The sequence below is a fragment of the Gorilla gorilla genome, chromosome 4 (genome assembly GCF_029281585.2).
Source record: "Gorilla gorilla gorilla isolate KB3781 chromosome 4, NHGRI_mGorGor1-v2.1_pri, whole genome shotgun sequence".
Classification (NCBI taxonomy): Eukaryota; Metazoa; Chordata; class Mammalia; order Primates; family Hominidae; genus Gorilla; species Gorilla gorilla.
Window position 1 is genome coordinate 79,793,421 of NC_073228.2, and position 24,355 is coordinate 79,817,775.

A 24,355-nucleotide genomic window follows, 5' to 3' on the forward strand; every position below is an offset into this window, starting at 1 on the left:
AGTCAAAGAAAGACTGAGGAAATGTTCCAGATTAAAGGAAACTAAGGAGAGTTATAATTGCATCAAAGTTAATTTCCTATTTCTGATCATTTTAGTATAGTTATGTAAGATACTGTCCTTGATTTTAGAAAATATACACTGAATAGGCTGGGCGCAGTGGCTCACACCTGTAATCCCAGCACTTTGGAGGCTGAGGCGGGTGGATCACCTAAGGTCAGGAGTTCGCGACCAGCCCGGGCAACATGGTGAAACCCCATCTCTACTAAAAATGCAAAAATTAGCCAGGCGTGGTGGTGGGTGCCTGTAATCCCAACTCGGCAGGCAGAGGTTGTAGTGAGCCTGAGATTGCGCCACTGCACTCCAGTCTGGGCGACAGAGTGATACTCCATCTCAAAAAAAAAAAAAAAAAAAAAGAAAAGAAAGAAAACATACACTGACATACACTGAAATTTTAGGGGTAAAGGGAAATCATGTCTGTAACATTTGGGGAACCCAGGTATCCAGGTGAGAGATATATAGGAATTCTTTTTGTGTGTGTGTGTGACTGAGTCTCACTCTGTTGCCCAGGTTGGAGTGTAGTGGCGCGATCTCAGCTCACCACAACCTCCGCCTCCCAGGTTCAAGAGATTCTCCTGCCTCAGCCTCCCAAAGAGCTGGGATTACAGGAGCACACCGCCATGCCCAGCTAACTTTTCTACTTTTAGTAGAGACAGAGTTTCACTATGTTGACCAGAGTGGTCTCAAACTCCTGACCTCATGATCCACCCACCTTGGCCTCCCAAAGTGCTGGGATTACAGGCATGAGCCACTGAGCCTAGCATAGGAATTCGTTATACTACTCTTAAAACTTTTTAAAGATGAAATTATGTCAAAATAAAGTTTTTTTCGGTGGGCACAGTGGCTCGCACCTGTAATCCCAGCACTTTGGAAGGCCAAGGCGGGCAGATCACCTGAGGTCAGGAGTTCAACACCAGCCTGGCCAACATGGTGAAAGCCCAACTCTACTAAAAATACAAAAAAATAGCCTGGTGTGGTGGTGCATGCCTGTAATCCCAGCTAAATGGGAGGCTGAGGCAGGAGAATCACTTGAACCTGGGAGGCAGAGGTTGTGGTGAGCCGAGATCACGCCTCTGCACTCCAGCCTGGGCGAGAAGAGTGAAACTCCATCTTCAAAAAAAAAAAAAAGTTTTTCCAATGGCAATAGTCACAAAAAAGTTGCTACATTCTGCACCTTTCTGTTCCATGTTACATGTTACTGCAAAATCTTTCTCAGAGAACTGAACTGTGTTTGCTAGAAATAGATACCTGTGGCCGGGTGCAGTGGCTCACACCTGTAATCCCAGCACTTTGGTAGGCCGAGTCAGGTGGATCACTTGAAGTCAGGAGTTCGAGACCAGCCTGACCAACATGGTGAAACCCCATCTTTACTAAAAATACAAAAATTAGCCGGGCATGGTGGCACATGCCTGTAATCCCAGCTACTTGGGAGGCTGAGGCAGGAAAATCGCTTGAACTACAGGAAGCAGAGGTTGCAGTGACCCAAGATCACACCATTGCACTCCAGCCTGTGCGACAAGAGCGAAACTCCATCTCAAAAGAAAAAAGAAATAGATACCAGTGATCTAGAAATGATATGGAAGCAACAAGTTCCTATGAGGTGGTAGGCCCTGGCAAATGTGGATGATTTCCATTGTAAGCTACACACCCCATCACTAAGGCTACAATAAACTAAAAACTCTTGTTTAAAGACCCAATTCCAAAAATAGTTGGTATGTTAAATAATCCTCCCAATTATTTAAATTACAGTATCTTACCCCAGTACAATTTGATGGCTCTGCATCACTTAGGTATTTGTTTTTCTGTTAAGTGACTGATTACAAAGGAATTAAGATAAAATTTTACAGATGAGGGAAAAAAATCTTCAGTTTCCTCCATATTTGTCTGCCAAAAGAAACATTTGGTCATATCTGAATTTTGTACTTCAGCGTACTCATCAATTTTAAGCACTATTTGATCATAATGGGAAAAAGTATTTTTCCATTGAAAAATAACATTTTGACCCAGTTTCTGGAGCAAATGCAAATAATTACACCAAACTCTGTGTACTGACCACTGAGATACTCAAGGATGAGGCAGAGTTTTCCACCAGTATGAAAGGCATAAATTAAAACCACGATGAAGGGATGATTTACTTCTTACAGAATATTCCATTCTGCTTTTGTATGAGCTGTATCTTTAGCATTTCTTACTATCATTGCCTAAAGGGAAAAGAGATGATCTATAAGAACAAAATAGTGAACATTTTTATTCTATAGTAACTGGAAAATCTATTTTGTGTTTTTCTTGCCAATATTGAACTATTAACCATAGTTCCCACTAGACACTGAGATGGGGTAATGGAAAATGTTCACTTTATATATGCCTCTGTGCAGTTTGGATTTTTTGCAGTGAACATGTAAATGAATACCTAAAGAGATTTTTTAAAAAAGATATCAGTAATCAGATCAAGTTTATTCATATATTCACAAACTATTGAGTGTCTACCATGCTCCAGGCTGTGCCAAGAAAGCAGAATTGAAGGAATGCCCTGTCCATAGGAGTCCAAAAGTCCACAGGAGCCCAAAGTCTCAGGGAAAAAAAGACAAGTCAATGTAGGTAAGCGCAGGATGGTAAGGGTAAACAGTGGAACCACATCTGACCTAGCAAAAAGTCTTGCTTGAAGGTTATTAAAATGAAATGTGGCCTGGATGCGGTGGCTCATGTTTGTAATCCCCACACTTAGGTGGGCAGAGGCAGGAGGATCTCTTGAGTTCAGGAGTTTGAGATCTGCCTGGTAACAAGCATGACCCCATTCTCCACAAAAATGGTTAAAAAAGAAAGAAAGAAAGAAATGTAGAAGGTTAAAAAAAAAAAGGCATTCCAGTGCAAAAGAGGCTTGATAGGACAGGATATGTCTGGGGAATCTACAAGTAGTTCAGTATGGTTAGAAGTGGTTAGAGATTAGGCTACAGAAGTAGGTAGAGGCCAGGAAATGGAAGGTCTGGACAAAGGAAGGTCCGGGTGAAATGAACAAAACCTTTGGCTTTATGAAAGACACGTCTAGTAGCAGTAGGGAGTATTAGGAGAGAAATGAGACTAGTTAGGAGGCTAGTATAATAAACCAACTAAGAAGATCTGTAAGAAAATGAAGGTAGAAAAAAATGAAAGGCTAAGAATACATAATTTGCATTTGCTGACAAACTAGACATGAGAGGAAATGAAGATACCTTTATTTCTGCATAAGTAATAGGATAGATAATGGTGCCATTCAATACTGGCAAATGAAAGTGAAAAAGTTTTGGGAAAACGATGCCGTTTTAGACATACCAGGTATCAGTTCCAGGAAGTTAACCCAATGGTACATCTCCGTAAGTAATATGGAAAGCAAATACACATGTTACTGGTTGCAACATTATCTGTGAAACTGACACACTGGAAACAGCCTAAATGCTCAGACATAGGATATTGGCCAAAAACCTATGGAATCTACACAACATGTAACAAAGCTATAAAAATAAGAAACATCTCTATAAAAACAAGATACAAAAGAGTATTTAAAAGTACAGCAGCATGGATACTATGCTATCTTTTGTACAAGAAAGGGGAAATGAGAATATATACTATAATATGTATATTGTATATAATATATAATAATATATATAACATATATAATATATTATATATATATATAATATGTATCTGCTTATACCTGCAAAAATGAAGACAACTAAGATAAACTAAAAGCTAATGATAATGGAAGGGAAGGACAAGAACTCAGACTTTTGAGTATACCCTCTGAGTAAAACCTCAATGGGTTTATCATCCATTTTTTTCTTTCCTAAATCAAATATTACTGCAATTATAAAATGTAGATTTTTCTTTTTGAACCATATTAAAGTTTAATATATTCTAAAAATAAAATAAAATCAACAAGGATGAGGGGTGGGAAGTAGAACTGAATACGATAAGAATACATAAATTTAATTGACTATTACACCAATAATTTTACCACAGAAAGAGAAAGAGAAAAAAGATATAAAAGGAAAAGATTTTTCTTTTTTAAGACAGAGTCTCACTCTATCACCCAGGCTGAAGTACAGTGGCGTGGTCTTGGCTCACTGCAACCTCCACCTCTCAGGTTCAAGTGATTCTCCTGCCTCAGCCTCCGAAGCAGCTGGGATTACAGGTGCCCGCCACCACGCCCAGCTAATTTTTATATTTTTAGTAGAGACGGGGTTTCACCATGTTGGCCAGGTTGGTTTCGAACTCCTGACCTCGTGATCCCCCTGACTTGGCCTCCCAAAGTGCTGGGATTACAGGCGTGAGCCACTGCTCCTGGCGAGAAAAAGATACTTAAGTAATTTTAGACTGCACACCCTTAGTAGCCTATATGTAAGCACACAAAAAAATTGCAAAGAAATATTAAATCAAACTTAGTAGGTTTGTAGCTGAAAATACTATTGGTATTGTAATTTTCATTATGCATATATTGTACAACTGAACAAATGAATGCATTTATTTATGTTGTTAACAGAGTTCTCACTGTAGAAAAAACGGAGATCCAAATATGACCTGAAAGAAGAATGTGGCCGGGCGCGGTGGCTCACGCCTGTAATCCCAGCACTTTAGGAGGCTGAGACGGGTAGATCACAAGGTCAGGAGTTCAAGACCAGCCTGGCCAAGATGATGAAACTCCGTGTCTACTAAAAATACAAAAATTAGCCAGGCATGGGGGCAGGCACCTGTAATCCCAGCTACTCAGGAGGCGGAGGCAGAGACTTGCTTGAACCCAGGAGGTGGAGGCTGCAGTGATTCAAGATCACACCACTGCACTCCAGCCTGGGGTACAGATCGAGATTCCATCTCAAAAATAAAAAAATAAAAATAAAGAAGTAGAACGCTATGGAATTCGACTAGAATTAGGGCTAACAATATGAAGCACTTTGGGAAGCCAAGGCAGGTGGGTCACCATGTTGGCCAGGAGTTTGAGACCAGCCTACCCAACATGGTGAAACCTCATCTCTACTAAAAATACAAAAATTAGCCAGGTGTGGTGGTGTGCACCTGTACTCCCAGTTACTTCAGAGGCTGAGGCACGAGAATCATGGAACCTGGGAAGCAGAGGTTGCAGTGAGCTGAGGCAGCCTGGGGTCCAAGGCTGTGGTGAACCACGATCACGCCACTGCACTCAAGCCTGGGCAACAGAGGAAGACCCTGTCTCCAAAAAAAAAAAAAAAAAAACAAGGTTGGGGGGGGGGGCCAGGTGCAGTGGCTCACACCTGTAATCCCAGCACTTTGGGATGCTGAGGCAGACAGATCATGAGGTCAGGAGTTCAAGACCAGCCTGGCCAACACAGTGAAACCCCATCTCTACTAAAAATACAAAAATCAGCCGGGTGCGGTGGCATGCGCCTGTAATCCCAGCTACTCAGGAGGTTGAGGCAGGAGAATTGCTCGAACCTGGGAGGCGGAGGTTGCAGTGAGCTAAGACTACATCATTGCACTCCAGCCTGGGCAACAGAGTGAACCTCTATCTCAAAAAAAAAAAAAAATTTAAAAAGGGAGTATAGGGCCAGGCGCAGTGGCTCATGCCTGTAATCCCAGCACTTTGGGAGGCCGAGGTGGCTGGATCACGGGGTCAAGAGATCGAGACCTTCCTGGCCAACATGGTGAGACCCCATCTCTACTAAAAATACAAAAAATTAGTTGGGCGCGGTGGCGCATGCCTGTAGTCCCAGCTACTCTGGAGGCTGAGACAGGAGGATTGCTTGAACCCGGGAGGCAGAAGTTGCAGTGAGCTGAGATCACACCACTGCATTCCAGCCTGGTGACAAAGCGAGACTTCATCTCAAAAAAAAAAAAAAAAAAAAAAAAAGGAGCATAAAAAAATCTTTATGGAAGAATGACAATATAGAAAAAATACAGAAAAAATGGAAAAGTCTCCATTTTATAATCATAGTAATATTTGATCTGGCAAGAAGCAATCCAGATAAAACCATTAAGTAAAGATTATTATGGGACAGAATATTCACATTTTTTTATCATTCCATAGATCACTTGTTAATTACAAAAGGAAAAGGAGGTCGGGAATGGAGGCTCATGTCTGTAATCCCAATGCTTTGGGAGGCCGAGGAGGGCGGATCACCTTAGGTCAGGAGTTTGAGACCAGCCTGGTCAACACGGCAAAACCCCGTCTCTACTACAATTACAAAAATTAGGCAGGCACCTGTAATCCCAGCTACTTGTGGGCCTGAGGCAGGAGAATTGCTTGAACCCAGAAGATGGAGGTTGCAGTGAGCCAAGATTGCACCACTGCACTTCAGCCCGGGTGACAGAGTGAGACTCCTCCTAAAAAAAAAAAAAAAAAAGCAAAAAGCCCTTAGGAGATATATAGAAGAAATTAGGGGTGAAGTGCTATGAAATCTGCAGTTAACTCTCAAATTGTACAGCAAGAAAATTTATTAAAGTTAAAAAAGTGAATATTCATAGATATACATATATGTGGGTGCAGGTAGAAAGGGACACACAGACAAAGAAAATATGGCAAAATGGTACCAACTGGTGATCACCGACCTATCCTTGGAACTCTTTGAAAAGTTTTTAAAAATTTCAAAAGTATATTATTTTTGAACTGCTCAGGAGGTTTAAATTTTTGAATTTTTAAAATAAGCAATCAATTGTGAGGAAGTCTGAGAAGCCACAGACTAAGAGATAAGATGAAAAACAAGGAAAGTAGAATCACAGTAATGAAAGGAATAGAGTTTCAAAATGCTGTGGTCAGTAGCTTCAATGCAAAAGAAAGTTAAATTAAGGACGAACTCAGTAAAGACAACTGGGTTTAGCAACTGGGAAGTCAGTGATGACCTAGGGTACAGGAGCTTCATTGAAATAGTACAGTTGGGCCACGGCACGTGGCCCACACCTATAATCCAGCAGTTTGGGAAGCCGAGGTAGGTGGATCTCTTGAGGCCAGGAATTCAAGACCAGCCTACCCAACGTGGTGAAACCCCATCTCTACTAAAAATACAAAAATTAACCAGATATAGTGGCACGCCCCTGTAATCCCAGCTACTCAGGGAGCTGAGGCATGAGAACTGCTTGAACCTGGAAGGCAGAGGCTGCAGTGAGCCGAGACAGGGCCACTGCACTCCAGCCTGGGTGACAGGGCAAGACTGTCTAAAAACCAAAAAATAGCCCAGGCGTGGTGGCTCATGCCTGTAATCTCAGCACTTTGGGAGGCCGAGGCAGTTGGATCACAAGGTCAGGAGATCAAGACCATCCTGGCTAACACGGTGAAACCCCGTCTCTACTAAAAATACAAAAAATTAGCTGGGCATTGTGGCGGGTGCCTGTGGTCCCAGCTCCTCGGGAGGCTGAGGCAGGAGAATGGCATGAACCCGGGAGGTGGAGACTGCAGTGAGCTGAGATCACGCCACTGCACTCCAGCCTGGGCAACAAAGCAAGACCCCCTCTCAAAAAAAAAAAAAAAGGAAGTAAACTGGGTATCTGCCTTTAGAGGTGTTGTACGTTTTCAGCATTATAAATGAATAGAGATGAGTGGCAGTAGTTACTTTGGTCCATAGATTTTTGGTATCTTAACTAGTTTTGGATCTCTTCCACTAAAGGGACTGCCTGTTGAACGTTGTTAGGAATGTAAGTACTGAAGGCAAACTGCCTGGGTTTGAATTTTGTTCTGTCTCTTGCACCCTGCCTGGCTTCAAATCCTAGCTCTGCTTATTAAGTTCTTTTAAGGGGATGATCTTTGAGCAAATGTCTTAGCTTCTGCTTTCCCTAGTAAATGGACACAATAGTTGCTACCTTGTGAAAGATTCATGTAATTGACCAGTGTTTACCAAGTAGCATCAGTGTTCAGTTTCAGTCATTGTTGATTCTGCAGTTGGACTGTGATGGGGTGTTGAGGTGGGGGTGGTGTGTGTGTGTAGCACTTAATTGCACGCAGAAAGGAAAAGATACTTTTGATGACCGAGAGGCAGCTTTTCTCTGCTTTTGTGTCAAAAGGGAAGAAGGGAGTTTGGAGAGGGAAACGAATTCTGTTCAATACTAAGCTCTCTTCCTCAAAATCAGAGGTACATAGAGTGTGTAATAACTTACAGAATTTCTAGACTTCAACAATCTGAATTTTTTAAAATTCATTTTTATTTTTTCAGGTTGAGACTGAGCTAAAGTTAATCTGTGGTGACATTCTGAATGTACTGGACAAACACCTTATTCCAGCAGCTAACACTGGCAAGTCCAAGGTTTTCTATTATGAAATGTAGGTTCTATACTAAAAATTAACATGTGTACTTCAGTAATTTTAAACCGCTCAGGAATAATTGGCTTTGTTTCTTTTTTTCTTAGCTATTTCCTATTATTTTCCTTATTAAATATAACGAAAAATCCCACAGAAATTAACTGAGGAGCCTCTAAATATCAACAAAATTATCACTTGATAGACTAGAATTAAACAAGCAAGTGGTTCCAAGAAATGGCACAAGTGTATTAATCATAAAATAAAACTTGTACATGAAACTTTCAGCCAGCACTGTGAAATGTGTGGCCGTTTAGGGGAGGGGAATGAGATAGGTCCCATGAAAGCAAAAGAATATAAATAGGTAAAGCAAAAGCTAATGCATTTTTTATAATAGCCTGACCATCTTTTTATTCCAACATTGACTATCCTTCTAACATTAAACAATTATTTTTAAATAAAAGTTGGAAACCTACATAGAAGAAAGTCATGATTCTAAAAAGGCCAACTTTTAATCTCACATTTTCCTTCCTAGTATAGAACCCACATTTCCTTATAGAAAACCTTGGACTTGCCAGTGTCAGCTACTGGAATGAGGTGTTTGTCCAGTGCATCCAGCACCTCGCCACAGATTAACTGTAGCTCAGTCTCAACCTGAAAAAATAAAAATACATTTTAACAAATCAAATTGTTTCAGTCTAGAAATTCTGTAAATTATTACACATTCTATCTACCTCTGATTTTGAAGAAGAGAGCTTAGTATCAAAGAGAATTGGTTTCCCTCTCCAAACTCCCTGCTTCCCTTTTGACACAAAAGCAGAGAAAAGCTGCCTCTCGGTTATAAAAAGTATCTTTTCCTTTCCGCATGCGATTAAGTGCTACACACACACACACACCACCCCCACCCCAACACCCCATCACAGTCCAACTGCAGAATCAACAATGACTGAAACTGAACACTGATGCTACTTGGTAAACACTGGTCAATTACATGAATCTTTCACAAGGTAGCAACTATTGTGTCCATTTACTTGGGAAAGCAGAAGCTAAGACATTTGCTCAAAGATCATCCCCTTAAAAGTACTTAATAAGCAGAGCTAGTATTTGAAGCCAGGCAGGGTGCAAGGGACAGAACAAAATTCAAACCCAGGCAGTTTGCCTTCAGTATTTACATTCCTAACAACGTTCAACAGGCAATCCCTTTAGTGGAAGAGATCCAAAACTAGTTAAGATACCAAAAATCTATGGACCAAAGTAACTATTGCCACTCATCTCTATTCATTTATAATGCTTAAAAGGTACAGCACCTCTAAACGCACATACCCAGTTTGCTTCCTTTTTTTCTTTTCCTTTTTTTTTTTTTTTTTTTTTTTTGAGACTGAGTCTCACTTTCTCCGTCAGTCTGGAGTGCAGTGGTGCGATCTCGGCTCACTGCAACCTCCGCCTCCCGGATTCAAGCTATTCTGGTGCCTCAGCCTGCGGAGTAGTTGGTATTACGGGCACTTGCCATCATGCCTGGCTAATTTTTGTATTTTTCTTTCTTTCTTTCTTTTTTTTTTTTTTTGAGACAGACTCTCGCTGGTCGCCCAGGCTGGAGTGCAGTGGCACGATCTCCGCCTACTGCAAGCTCCGCCTCCCGGGTTCACGCCATTCTCCTGCCTCATCCTCCTGAGTAGCTGGGACTACAGGCGCCCGCAACCATCCCCGGCTAATTTTTTGTATTTTTAGTAGAGACGGGGTTTCACCGTGTTAGCCAGGATGGTCTCGATCTCCTGACCTCGTGATCCGCCCACCTTGGCCTCCCAAAGTGCTGGGATTACAGGCGTGAGCCACTGTGCCCAGCCCCTGATTTTTGTATTTTTCTTAGTAGAGACAGTTTCACCGTGTTGGCCAGGCTGGTTTCAAACTCCTGAACTCAGGTGATCCCGCCGCCTCAGCCTCCCAAAGTGCTAGGATTACAGGCGTGAGCCACCACGCCTGACCTTATCACAGTTTTTTTGTTTTTTTTTTTTTAAGAGACGGAGTTGGCCGGGCGCGGTGGCTCACGCCTGTAATCCCAGCACTTTGGGAGGCGAGGCGGTGGATCACGAGGTCAGGAGATCGAGACCATCCTGGCTAACACGGTGAAACCCCGTCTGTACTAAAAATACAAAAAATTAGCCGGGTGTGGTGGCGGGCGCCTGTAGTCCCAGCTACTCGGGAGGCTGAGGCAGGAGAATGGCGTGAACTAGAGAGGCAGAGCTTGCAGTGAGCCGAGATCACGCCACTGCACTCCAGCCGGGGCCACAGAGCAAGACTCCGTCTCAAAAAAAAAAAAAAAGAGAGACGGAGTCTCACTCTCTCTCCCCGGCTGAAGTGCGGTGGTGCGATCTTGACTCACTGCAACCTCCGCCTCCTGGGTGCAAGCAATTCTTTTGCCTCAGCCTCCTGAGTAGCTGGACTACATGTGCACGCCGCCAGGCGTGGCTAATTTTTTTTTATATTTTAGTAGAGACGGGGTTTCACTGTGTTGCCCAGGCTGGTCTTGAACTCCTTAGCTCAGGCAATGCGCCCGCCTCAGTCTCCCAAAGTGCTAGGATTATAGGCATGAGCCACTGCGCCTGGCCTATCACAACGTTTTAAAAGTGAAAAGTTATGTACATATAAATATTCCTTACATGTGTATCTACATTATTAAAAACCATAAACCAACTGAAATATAAATGGGGGAACAGTTTAACACACATCAGTAAGACTGAAACTTGTTTATGCTAAGAGAGAAAACATAAAATGATGAGTGCTAGGAGAATAACTGTTAAAAACATGCCCATTGGCCCGGTGTGGTGGCTCTTGCCCTGTAATCCCAGCACTTTGGGAGGCCGAGGCAGGTGGATCACCTGAGTTCAAGTGATCAAGACCATCCTGGCCAACACGGTGAAACCACGTCTCTACTAAAAATAGAAAAATTAGCTGGGCATGGTGGTGGGTGGCTGTAGTCCCAGCTACTCAGGAGGCTGAGGCAGGAGAATCTCTGGAACCCAGGAGGTGGAGGGTGCAGTAAGGTGAGACGGTGCCACTGCACTCCAGCATGGGCAACAGAGAGACACTCCATCTCAAAAAAAAAAAAAAAAAAGAATTCTATTGCCCAGATTAACAAACTAATTTTGTGCCAACTGCCTTAATGAAGATAAAATAAATGAAATAAACTACTAAATTTAGTGCAAAAGAGCAGAGCAGACAATCTATTAATTTGGTAGTTTTGTTAAGAATGATGATAGCTAATATTCATGGAGAGCTTGTTATGATATGAGCCACGTCCTATCCTAAATATCCTACTTGTTTTAACTTCATCCTCGCAACAAATATATGAGATGGATTCTAAAACTCTCTTCACTTAGAAACAACTGGGGTCTAGAGAGGAGATTTCTCTGTGCCATATGATGCTGTTTGGTAGCATTATGCCCTCAGTGGTTTCTTTCAAAATTGGGGTCAGTCCTCTCAAACCCCTTTGCTGCTTTATCAACTAAGTTTATACCCTCTTCTGAATCCTTTGTTGTCATTTCAACAATGTTTACAGCATCCTCACCAGTAGAATCCATCTCAAGAAACCACTTTCTTTGCTCATCTGTTAAAATCAACTCCTCACCTGTTCGCGTTTTCTCATGAGCTTATTGCAATTCGGTCACATCTTCAGGCTCCACTTCTAATTCTAGTTTTCTTGCGAGTTCTGCCACATCTGCCGTTACTTTCTCCACTGAAGGCTTGAACCCCTAAAAGTCATCCAGGGTGGTTGGAATCAATTTCTTCCAAACTCCTGTTAATGTTGATATTCTGACCTCCTCATGAATGTTCTTAATGGTATCTAGAATGGTAACTCCTTTCCACAACGCTTTCCATTTACTTTGCACAGATCCATCAGAAGAATCACTATCTACGACAGCTTTAGCCTTACAAAATGTATTTCTTAACTAATAAGACTTGAAAGTCAAAATCACTCCTTGAACCACGGGCTTCACAATGCATGCTGTGTTGGCAGGCGTGAAAACAACATTCCTCTGCTTGTACATCTCCATCAGAGCTCTTGAGTAACCAGGTGTGTTGTCAAAAAGAAATAATATTTTGAAAGAATTCTTTTTTTTCTGAGCAGTAGGTCTCCACAGTGGGCTTCAAATATTCAGCAAATCATGCTGCAAACAGATGTCTTCCAGGCTTTGCTGTTAAGTGTACAGAGCACAGGCAGAGTAGATTGAATATAATTCTTAAGGGCTCTAGCATTTCTGGGATGGTAAACAAACAACGGCTTCAATTTAAAGTCACCAGCTATGTTAGCCCCTAAGAAGACAGTCAGCTGTCCTTTGAAGCTTTGAAGCCAGGCACTGACTTCTCGATTCTAGGAGAAAAGTCTTAAATGGCATCTTCCACCGGAAGGTGGAGGTTGCAGTGAGCTGTGACTATGCCACTGCACTCCAGCCTGGGTGACAGAGACAGACCCTGTCTTAAAAAAAAAAAAAAAAAGACACATACACAACATTGATTAAGTTCACCCTCTTATATCACTGAGGTTGTAAACAATTACAATAGCAACATCAAAGATCGCTGATCGCTATAACAGATATGATAATAATGAAAACATCTAAAATACTGTTACCGAAATGGAACACAGAGACACAAAGTGAGCATATGCTGTTAGAAAAACAGCACCGCAAGACTTGCTTGACACAGGGTTGCCACCAACCTTCAGTTTGTAAAAAAATAATATCTGCAAAGTGCAATAAAGCAAACACAATAAAATTTGGTAGGCCCGTACGTGAGATTTCTTTGTATTATTTCTTTTTGTTTTTCTTTGTAGAGATGGGGTCTCACTGTCACCCAGGCTGGAGTGCAGTGGCACCATCACAGCTCACTACATCTTTGAACTCCTGGGCTTCAAGGGATCCTCCCGCCTCAGCCTCCCAGGTAACTGGAATCACAGGCATAAGCCACCACACCCGGCCTCTCTGTATTATTTCTTACAACTGCATGCAAATCTATAATTAACTCAAAACAAAAAGTTAAACATTTATTAAGTGTTGACCAATGTACCAAATGACAATAACAAAAACCCAGTTCCAACTTAGATTAAATATAAAGCTACATACCTTAAGCAGTATACAACTGTGAAGCAGCATTTTAAAAATCAGATAACCATGTAGAAATACATTTCTATCTAAATAAACTCAAGGCATCAGACTAGAAAGAAATGTAAAATTACAAAGCCAAGCATTTCACACAAATCGTCAGAAAGCCAGCCAGGTACACTTCATCATTTCCACTATCTGCTTTCTATAAGATCTGAAGATGTAATAGCATTTGTCTTGTATCTGTTCTCAACCACAGAGGTCAGAACCAAACTAGCTAATAAACTAGTCTAACTACTATACTTTAGTTAGAAAATAAACTCATTATAATTTGTACTCAAAGACAGTGTTCCTGAGGAATTGGAGTTGAGATGGACTCTAAGGACATGTCATTACATATATTTCTTTATATGTCATTACATATAAAGAAAATTATTTGAAGTGGTTTGTGGCACACGGATAGAATCCTTGTTCTATGTAATGAGTGCTGGCTTAAAAGGTATGCTTTCTGGAAATGACATTTTGACCAACTTAAATCATATTTTACATGTAATAAAACTATTTTCTATTTACATGAATCAAATAGTCTCATAAAGCAAACACTTATGCCTCCATTTATTTCCCACTTTTTGCACAAAATTGGATTTTAATAAAATAGGTTTTCTTAAAAGGATAAATGCTCACTGAAATTGGTCATTTTATATATTTGAGACTGACAACATATCCTCATATTATGGTAATTTTATAGCAATATTGTCAAAGAAAACAGTGTTTTCTGGATTCACTTGAAAATGAAACCAACCTAAAGAAAACAAAAATTATAATCCCAAATATGCTACCCTATAGAGGAAAGGGTTTTTCTTCCCCTTAAGTCCCCTTATACATTAGTCATCTTTCTTTTATTAAAAGTCTTAAAATATCCTCTAAAGCAGATTTCAAAATACAACATTCCTGAGTCCTCAGGAGTCCTGCTCACAGAAGGGATCTTTAACTTACAGGAAGACGATGCTGACACTAGCTTAAGCACACATTCAGCACACCACAGTTACAGTGAATCACACAGGAATTCCACACACATTCCCTACCCACTGTCGGCCTTAGTTTACATAGTGGCATCAACAGAGAAAAGCCAGTGGTTCCTAAATGTCTTCTCAAATTGCCCAGTCTCCAGGTCCTTGCTCATTTGGCTAAGACTGAATAAACAAACACCATTCATTAAAACGCATCCTGGCCAGTGTGGACACAATGACAGAGTGACTCCATACCGATGGCATCATCTGGTTAAAATTAAATTTAAACTTATTTTCCTATGGAGTATAAAATATATAATCAAATGGAGTTATCCTTCGTATGTAAGTACTTGATAACAGCCCTGAGGTGTTCTATAAACTCATCTAGAGCCTGTAATTAAGAAACAAAATTCTGTTTGTCTCAAGACCAATGTAAACTAGCTGAAAACAATAAGCTACATTTCATCACCAGTTATCATGCTGAGGAATCACTAAAACCATATCTAAATAATTCTCTTTTTAAAAAATAACTCATTTCCCTTTAAAAAATAACTCATTTTCCTTCACACACACACTGCAAATGGCACACATTTCAAGAATAAACGTGATTTCAAGCATATATCTTAAAGCAATTTAAACCAACAAAATGTAAGAACTTGGCAAAATCACTTAGATAATATCTAATTAGAATCCTCTTTTAAAACAACAGGAAAGTAAGTAAATAATAAGCAAATAAATAAGAAAGCAAGTAAATGAGAAAACAAATAAGCACGTATATAATTAATAAGTAAAAATTTAAAAATCAATCCCTTTGCAAGCTGCAATAATTAATGAGGTTGTCACTAACCAATCAGACCATCTACATCAAGCATTGTGGTGAGACAGTCTTTCAGTTAGTATAAGAGTAAACAGAAATGGTGAAAAACTAATTCTTCACAATACTAGGATTTAGTTAAATTTAATTCATTTTATAGGTGGGTAATTATTCATAGACCTTGAAGTTCTGAAATACAGAGTTAAAATAAGAGAAAGCTTTCTGGAATCAATAATATTCTAGTTATTGCTTAGTTGACTCATTGTGACATGCTTCCAACCTGGGCATCAAACAAGGATACACATCAAATCGGACTCAGTCTGGTTGGCTCCTTACGCTCTGTAGCCGTGGTGGCAGCAGCAGCAGACGTCGGCGGCTGGGCTGCCAGGAGCAGTTCCACTGGGTTTCACTGTCCGAGACTTCCTTTGGGGCACTCCAGCAAACCAAGGTGGAGTATGAATGGAAACCTGATAAGCAAGGGCTTCAGCAAATCCTGCAGCTATTGAAGGAGTCCCAGTCCCCAGACACCACCATCCAGAGAACTGTGCAACAATTCTAGAAACTGGAACAACTTAATCAATATCCAGACTTTAGCAACTACTTGATTTTTGTTCTTACAAAATTAAAATCTGAAGATGAACCCACAAGATCATTGCGTGGTCTCATCTTGAAGAATAATGTGAAAGCACACTTTCAGAACTTCCCAAATGGTGCAACAAACTTCATTAAAAGTGAATGTTAAAATAATATTGGTGACTCCTGTCTTCTGATTAGAGCCACTGTTGGTATTTTGATCACAACTATAGCCTCCAAGAGACAATTGCAGAATTGGCCTGACCTCTTACCAAAACTCTGTAGCCTGTTGGATTCTGAAGATTACACCACCTGTGAGGGAGCATTTGGCACCCTTCAGAAGATTTGTGAAGATTCTGTTGAGATTTTAGATAGTGATGTTTTAGATTGTCCTCTCAGCATCAGGATTCCCAAATTTTTACAGTTCTTCAAGCACAGTAGTCCAAAAATAAGGTCTCACGCTGTTGTATGTGTCAATCAGTTTATCATCAGGACTCAAGCTCTGATGTTGCACATTGATTCTTTTATTGAGAAATCTCTTTGCATTGGCTGGTGAGCCAGAGGTATGGAAAAATGTGTGCCGAGCACTTGTGATGTTGTTCGAAGTTTGAGTGGATTGCCTGCTCCCTCACATGCGTAATATAGTTGAGTATATGCTACAGAGGACTCAAGATCAGGATGAAAATGTGGCTTTAGAAGCCTGTGAATTTTGGCTAACTTTAGCTGAACAGCAAGTATGCAAAGATGTATTCGTAAGGCATCTTCCCAGGTTGATTCCTGTGTTAGTGAATGGCATGAAGTACTCAGATATAGATATTATCCTACCTAAGGGTCACGTTGAAGAAGATGAAATGATTCCTGATAGTGAACAGGATATATGGCCACGTTTTCACTGATCAAGGACAGTGGCTCAGCAGCATGATGAAGATGGAATTGAAGAGGAAGATGATGATGATGATGATAATGAAATTGATGATGATGATACAATTTCTGACTGGAATCTAAGGAAATGTTCTGTTGCTGCCCTAGATGTTCTTGCAAATGTGCATCATGATGAACTGCTGCCATATATATTGCCCCTTTTGAAAGAATTACTTTTTCATCATGAATGGGTTGTTAAAGAATTAGCCATATTGGGTTTAGGAACAGTTGCTGAAGGTTGCATGCAGGGCATGATTCCTTGCTTGCCTGAGCTTATTCCTCACCTTATTCAGTGCCTCTCTGATAAAAAGGCTCTTGTCCGTTCCATAATATGCTGGACTCTTAGCCGCTATGCACACTGGGTAGTCAGCCAGCCACCAGACAAGTACCTGAAGTCATTAATGACCGAGTTGCTAAAACGCATCCAGGATAGCAATAAGAGAGTACCAGAAGCTGCCTGCAGTGCCTTTGCTACCCTAGAAGAGGAGGCTTATACAGAACTTGTTGCTTACCTTGCTTATATACTTGATACCCTGGTCTTTGCATTTAGTAAATACCAGCATAAGAAACTGCTCATTCTTTACAATGCCAGAGGGACATTAGCAGATTCAGTAGGACATCATTTAAACAAACCAGAATATATTCAAATGCTAATGCCTCCACTGATCCAGAAACGGAACATGTTAAAGGATGAAGATAAAGATCTTTTCCCTTTACCTGAGTGTCCATTTTCAGTTGCCACAGTGCTGCAGTCTGGCTTCCTTCCATACTGTGAACCTATGTATCAGCATTGGGTAAACCTAGTACAGAAGACTCTTGCACAAGCCATGCTAAGCAATGCTCAACCAGATCAATATGAAGCTCCAGATAAAGATTTTATGATAGTGGCTCTTGATTTACTGAGTGGCCTGGCTGAAGGACTTGGAGGCAATATTGAACAACTGGTAGCCCGAAGTAACATCCTAACACTAACATATCAGTGCATGCAGGATAAAATGCCGGAAGTTCGACAGAGTTCTTTTGCCCTGTTAAGTGACCTCACAAAAGCTTGCTTTCAGCATGTTAAGCCTTGTGTAGCTGATTTCATGCCAATATTGGGAACCAACCTAACTCCAGAATTCATTTCAGTCTGCAACAATGACACATGAGCAATTGGAGAAATCTCCAATCAAATGGGTATAGAGATGCAGCCTTATATCCCTATGGTGTTGCACCAGCTTGTAGAAATCACTAACAGACCCAACACACCAAAGACGTTGTTAAAGAATACAGCAGTAATAATTGGTTGTCTTGGTTATGTTTGTCCTCAAGAGGTGGCCCCCATGCTACAGCAGTTTACAAGACCCTGGTGCACCTCTCTGAGAAACATAAGAGACAATGAGAAAAGGATTCAGCATTCCGTGGAATCTGCATCATGATCAGTGTGAATCCCAATGGCATAATCCAAGATTTTATATTTTTTTGTGACGCTGTTGCATCATGGATTAACCCCAAAGATTATCTCAGAGACATGTTCTGTAAGATCCTTCATGGATTTAAAAATCAAATTGGCAATGAAAATGGGAGGCATTTCTCTGACCAGTTTCCTCTTCCCTTAAAAGAGCATCTTGTAGCTTTTTATGGTGTTCAATGTAACACACTTAAGCTGCAGTCCCAAAATTAGGGGTCCTTCAGTCTTGGAGACTATGAGGGAGCCTCTGCACCCAGGGAAAATGCTACCCTTCATGGGGGGAAGGGTAAACCAGTAGGGAATACAGTATAATCTCAACCCTACTGGGAGGGGCGGGAGGGAGGTGTTGCCATCACTGTATTAAGTTGACTTTGGGAAACGTTTTAACATCTGGAGGCTTTGTGGGTGGAAATATGTCTCCAGTTACAACTCCACAGTGGATGTGAAGAGGGGGGAAAAAAAAGAAGAAAAAGAAAGGAAGTGTGGCCGGGCACAGTGGCTCATACCTGTAATCCTAGCACTTTGGGAGGCTAAGGCAGGTGGATCAGTTCAGGTCAGGAGTTTGAGACCAGCCTGACCAACATGGTGAAAAAAATACATCTCTATTAAAAAAATACACGCACACACACACAAAATCTAGGCAAGGTGGAGGGCACCTGTAATCCCAGCTACTTGGGAGGCTTAGGTGGGAGGATCACTTGAACCTGGGAGGTGAAGGTTACAGTGAGTTGAGATCATGCCATGGCACTCCAGCCTGGGCAACAGAGCAAGACTCCTGTTTAAAAAAAAAAAGAAAGAAAGAAAAAAAGGGATGGGGGAAATGCTTCATTAATGCAGTTGTTTAAATATATTGTGATTAATCCATACAACCAAACTCTAAAGATGTATCTTAAAGAACAAGGCACCTCTCTGTGTACTGAAATGTACTGTATGTACATTTGTACTGAAATATAAGCATAAGCAAGTACGTGCTGTCTATGTATGTGGAAAGAGTCCGTAATGCATTAAGAGGAGAAAGCGTGCATTAAAGGAGGTATTTCCCATTTTGGAGGCAGGGAGGAAAATCTGGCATGCATGTGTGTGAGAGAGAGTGCACTAGAATATGCGCAGAAAACACATCTGCGAACGCATAGCGCAAATGCTTACTAATGGAGAGCAGGGGTGCTGGCCAGCTTCTACTCTGTCGTGTGTTTCCATTGTGTTAGACTTACTGATAATGAGTTCATGTGACTTTTGTAATCCTAGAGAGGGGACAGCATGTGTGAAGGTCTGAAGCAATAGAATGCATTAGGGAAAATACTAAAATTGGCCCAAAAAGGAAAAAAGGATGGCAGGAAGAGATGAGAGTGGAGAGGAAGGCGGCAGGCAGATGGCCCAGGGTAGCCTACGCTCTGCCAAGGAGTGTGGGGTTCATCCCAGTGCAGCAGGCTTTCTTTGTCCTCACTGGCAGCTCCTCTCAGTCTATGAGGCTGCCTCCTTGTCTTCTGCCCACATCTGACTGTGGGAGTTTCTAATCTAATCCCTTAGGAGGCCATCAACTTTACTTAGGGCTGAAGAATGTCTCATTCACTCAATAAATATTTACAAGCCCCAGCACAGTGGCTCACGCCTGTAATCCTAGCACTTTGGAGGCCAAGGTGGGAAGATCACTTGGATCTAGGAGTTGGAGAGCAGCCTGGGCAACATAGCAAGACCCCATCTCTACAAAAAATAAGAAATTAGTCAGGCCTGGTGCCGCACACCCATGGTCCCAGCTACTTGAGAGGCTGAGGTGGGAGGATCGCTTGAGCCTGGGAAGTCAATGCTTCAGTGAGCCAAGATCTTGCCACTGCACTCCAATTTGGGCAATAAGCAAGACCTTGTCAAAAAAAAAAGAAGGAAGGAAAGAAGAAAGAAAGAAAGAGAGAGAGAGAAGGAAGGAAGGAAAGAAAGAAAGAGAAAGAAAGAAAGAGAAAGGAGAGGAGAGGAGAGGAGAAAGAAAATATTCATAAAGAGAAACTGGAATCCCACAGGCTCAGTCCTGATGAGGGTGGTCCTGCTTCCTCATCTCTTCTCTGTCTACACTGTCTCCTGTGACACCATCCATGTTCCTGGCTGTATAAAGCATCTTCATGTGCCCCTCCCACGTCCTCTCTCCTGCTTGGTCTCCCTCTAAGCACAGACTTGGGAATATAACTGCCTCCTTGGCACTTTCATCTGATAGGCATCTCACATCAAAAACTCAACTCTGGCTTATAGCCACCCGCCAATCTGCTCCTGTTTTAATCTTCATCTCAGTAAACAGTGCTACCATCCACCCTGCTGCCCAGGCCAGACACCTAGGAGTCGTCTTTTTTTAATTAATTTATTTATTTGAGACAAAGTATTGCTCTGTCGTCCAGGCTGGAGTGCAGTAGCACGATCTCATCTCACTGCAACCTCGGCCTCCTGGGTTCAAGCAATTCTCATGCCTCACCCTCTGGAGTAACTGGGATTATAGGCGTGTGCCACTATGCCTGGCTAATTTTTGAATTTTTAGTAGAGATGGGGTTTTGCCATGTTGGCCATGGCTGGTCTCAAATTCCTGGCCTCAAGAGATCTGCCCACCTCGGGCTCCCGAAGTGCTGGGATTACAGGTGTGAGCCACCACACCCAGCCTATTTTCACTCTCTTAATGATGTCTTTGGAAGTGCAAAAGTTTTGAATTTTGAAGATGTCTAATTTATCAATTTTATTGTGATCTATCTATCTATAGAGCTATACATACAGACATTTCCTGATTTACAGTGGTTCAACCTACAATTTTTGACTTTACTGTGGTATGAAAGCCATATACATGCAGCAGAAATCATGCCAAGTACCCATAAAACCATTTTGTTTTTCACTTTCAGTACAGTATTCCATAAATTATGTAAGATATTCACCACTTTATTATAAAATAAGCTTCGTGTTAGATGATGTTGCTCAACTGTAGGCTAATGTATGTGTTCTGAGCACGTGTAAAGTAGGCTAGGCTAAGCTATGATGTTTCATAGGTTGTGTATTAGATGCATTTTTAACCTGATATTTTCAGCCTACCATGGGTTTGTTGGGATGTAACCCCATCATAAGTCAAGGAGCATCTGCATATAATTTTTTGTGTGTGCATATATTTTTAAAGTCTAGCTGACAGTATTTGGTAATGAATTAGATTTCGGGTAGAGAAGAATTAAGAATGATTCCAGTGGTTTTGGTCAAGCAAGTGTCTAAAATGGGGGAAGCCTACAGAAGCAGGAAGTTGGGGATGGGGGATCAGGAGCTCTGTTCTGGATGCACGGAGTTTGAGCTTGTCTGTTAGAAATCCACGCAGAGATCCTGAGAGGCAGGTGGAATCTGGAGTTCAGAGTCATTTGATAGATTAGGTGGCTGAGTGAGGTTGCAGAAGACCAGCAGGGGTGAGAGGGTGGACTGAAAGGAGGACAGAATCGAGGCCTGCCCAGGGCCTCTGCACTTAGAGGTTAGACAATGAGGTAAACCCAGCAGGAAGATGGGAAGGAGTGGCCAGTGAGGTGCAGTTAATCTTCCTGAACGTCAGTTTCCTTGTAATAACTAGGCAGCAGTCATGAATAGTACTTCCCTCATAGCGTGATGGTGAGGTTCCTGGAATGTGCGCTAAAAGTGCTTAGAGCAGCGCCTTGCATGTAGGAGCTGCTCAGCGCATGTTAGCTAAACATGAGAATCTTCTCTCTAAACCTTCTAAAGAATTGTCAAACCTTGCCCGATGGCCTTAGCTATCAGGCGAGAAAATCTACAGAGAAACTTGGAGCCCACCTCAGCCAGGTGGCCTGGGCACTGTAGGATGCCAGCTGCTCAAGGGGAGGACTGGGCACTGCACTGAGTCTGCTGCCCAGAGCCTGGCACCATTGGGCTGGCTGAGGCACACTGCCAAGCCAGCAGGTTTGTGCAACAGACTTGGCTCCCAAAAGGGAGGCCCAGAAGGCCCAGACACCCTCAGGAATAGGGCCTGGCTGAAGACTGTGATTAAGGAGGTGAGAGTTTCAAGTCTGGTAATTTTGCTATTAAACAGAAATGTGACTTCATTTACATTCCTGAGCCTCGAAGCCTGGACTTAAAGATGAATCCCCAGTGGGTGAGGCTGGGTACCAGAACTGGCTACATAATTTGCAGAGCCCACTGAAAATGGAAATGTGGATCTCTTGGTCATGTGTCATGAGGGATGTCAAGGCAGTTATAGCAGAGCATTAAACCAAGTGTGGGGCCCTTAGCACCGGGGCCCTCTGTGACTGCACAGGTCGTAGGCCCAGCAGCTGGCCCTGTCTGGCCTTGCCTGGTTTCCATCCACAATGAAGGAGGACAGAGTCTGGAAGGTTGAAGAGGGAGGCACTAGACATTCGTGGGTAGAGAGACCACGGTGGCTACAGTGTGGAGAATGGGTCACGGTGAGCAGGAGTGGTCAGAGCTGTTGGAGCTTTATGCTGAGATGGGATGAGGTCTGCCCAGATGGGTGGGGAGGGGACAGGAGAGGAGTGGGACCCTCTCTCTGGGGAGGTTGCCCTGCAGCTTCCTGTTTCTCCCTGTTTCCTGCTCATTGGGCCTTTTCTGCCTTCTCCTCAGGAATTCTCCTGGGACTGCCATTCTGGGATGTGCATATTCTTTTATTCCACTCCCTTTTGTAGAGATGGAAGCTCCCCCACTGGTGTGGGGCTGAGAGCAGATTCCCCCCCACTGACAGAAACGAAGACACCACAACCCCTCCCTCACGGCACCATTGCTATCCCTTCGGGAACTGTGGCTTGAGATGTCCTGTTGAGTCACTTCACACCAGCCTCTCATTGGCAACCTTTGAATGTCTATGACATTCAAAGACAGAAAAAGTAGGCCAGGCGCGGTGGCTCACGCCTGTAATCCCAGCCCTTTGGGAGGTGCAGGCGGGCAGATCACCTGAGATCAGGAGTTCGAGACCAGCCTGGCCAACAAGGTGAAAACCCGTCTCTACTAAAAATACAAAAATAATTAGCTAGGCATGGTGGTGGGTAGCTGTAATCCCAGCTACTTGGGAGGCTGAGGCAAGAGAATCACTTGAATCCAGGAGGCGTAGGTTGCAGTGAGCCGAGATCACGCCACTGCACTCCAGCCTTGGCAACACAGTGAAACCCCATCTCAGAAATAAATTAATAAAAGGGAGGTTCTCTAAAAAAATTCTTTATAAGTTGCATTATTCAATTCTGTCTTTGTGAAAATTAAATTAAATTTTAAAAGTTATATTGTACTTCTTCTGTCTTTGGTTTGTTTTTTGTTTGTTTTTTTGTTTGTTTGTTTTGTTTTGAGACGGAGTTTTGTTCTTGTTGCCAAGGCTGGAATGCAATGGTGTCGTCTCAGCTCACTGCAACTTCCACCTCCTGGGTTCAAGCAATTCTCCTCCCTCAGCCTCCCAAATAGCTGGGATTACCAGAGTACACCACCAAGCCCAGCTAATTTGTGTATTTTTAGTAGAGTCCAGGTTTCACCATGTTGGCCAGGCTGGTTTCAAACTCCTGACCTCAAGTGATCTGCCCACCTGTGCCTCCCAAAGTGCTGGGATTACAGGCGTGAGCCACTGCATCAGCTTTTTTTTTTTTTTTTTAAGAGATGCTAGAAGTGTGGAATTTTATGTGAAATCTCCCAATTTTCAGAAGTTGGCTTACATTTTTAAAACAGTTTATATGACAAACAAAACAAGTTTGCAGACTGGAATTGGCTGCAGGCCACCAAGTTGCAGGTTCTGACAGCTCCACTGTCACTGGGAGGCATCTGGAGCTGATTCCAAGCTGCTACGCCCAGCATCAGGAAGTGTCAACTGTATGTTCACCCTCCAGCTTTTGGCTGCCACACGCTGTGTGCTCTAGTTACATGCTCTGACCTGCCACAGACCACGGTGGCTCTCCCCAAGGCCCAGAGTCCATGATGGGAGCGTGACATGGTGTCAGCGAGCTTCAGTAGAAAGGAGGTCTCCCCCAACAGTGCAGCGAAAAGCAACAGGAGTTGGGGTGGGGACATGGGGAACAACATGCTCACATGCAGGGCTCTGAGCTCTGTCCACTCTGCCTAATTGTTCTTCTCTTGGTCATTGGACAGCCCCAGCCCCTGCAGTTCCTGCTCTCCTCAACAGGGCTGCCCAATGAGAACCGGACCCTGTCTGCTAGTCTGCTAGAACACTTTACCTTCACAGATGCAGGATTAAAT

General features: G+C 42.4%; 1 pseudogene; it reads left to right on the top strand.

Moving 5' to 3' along the window:
- Positions 1–3,320: 3,320 nt before the first annotated feature.
- Positions 3,321–18,131, top strand: LOC101126162 (transportin-1-like; annotated as a pseudogene).
- Positions 18,132–24,355: the final 6,224 nt, after the last annotated feature.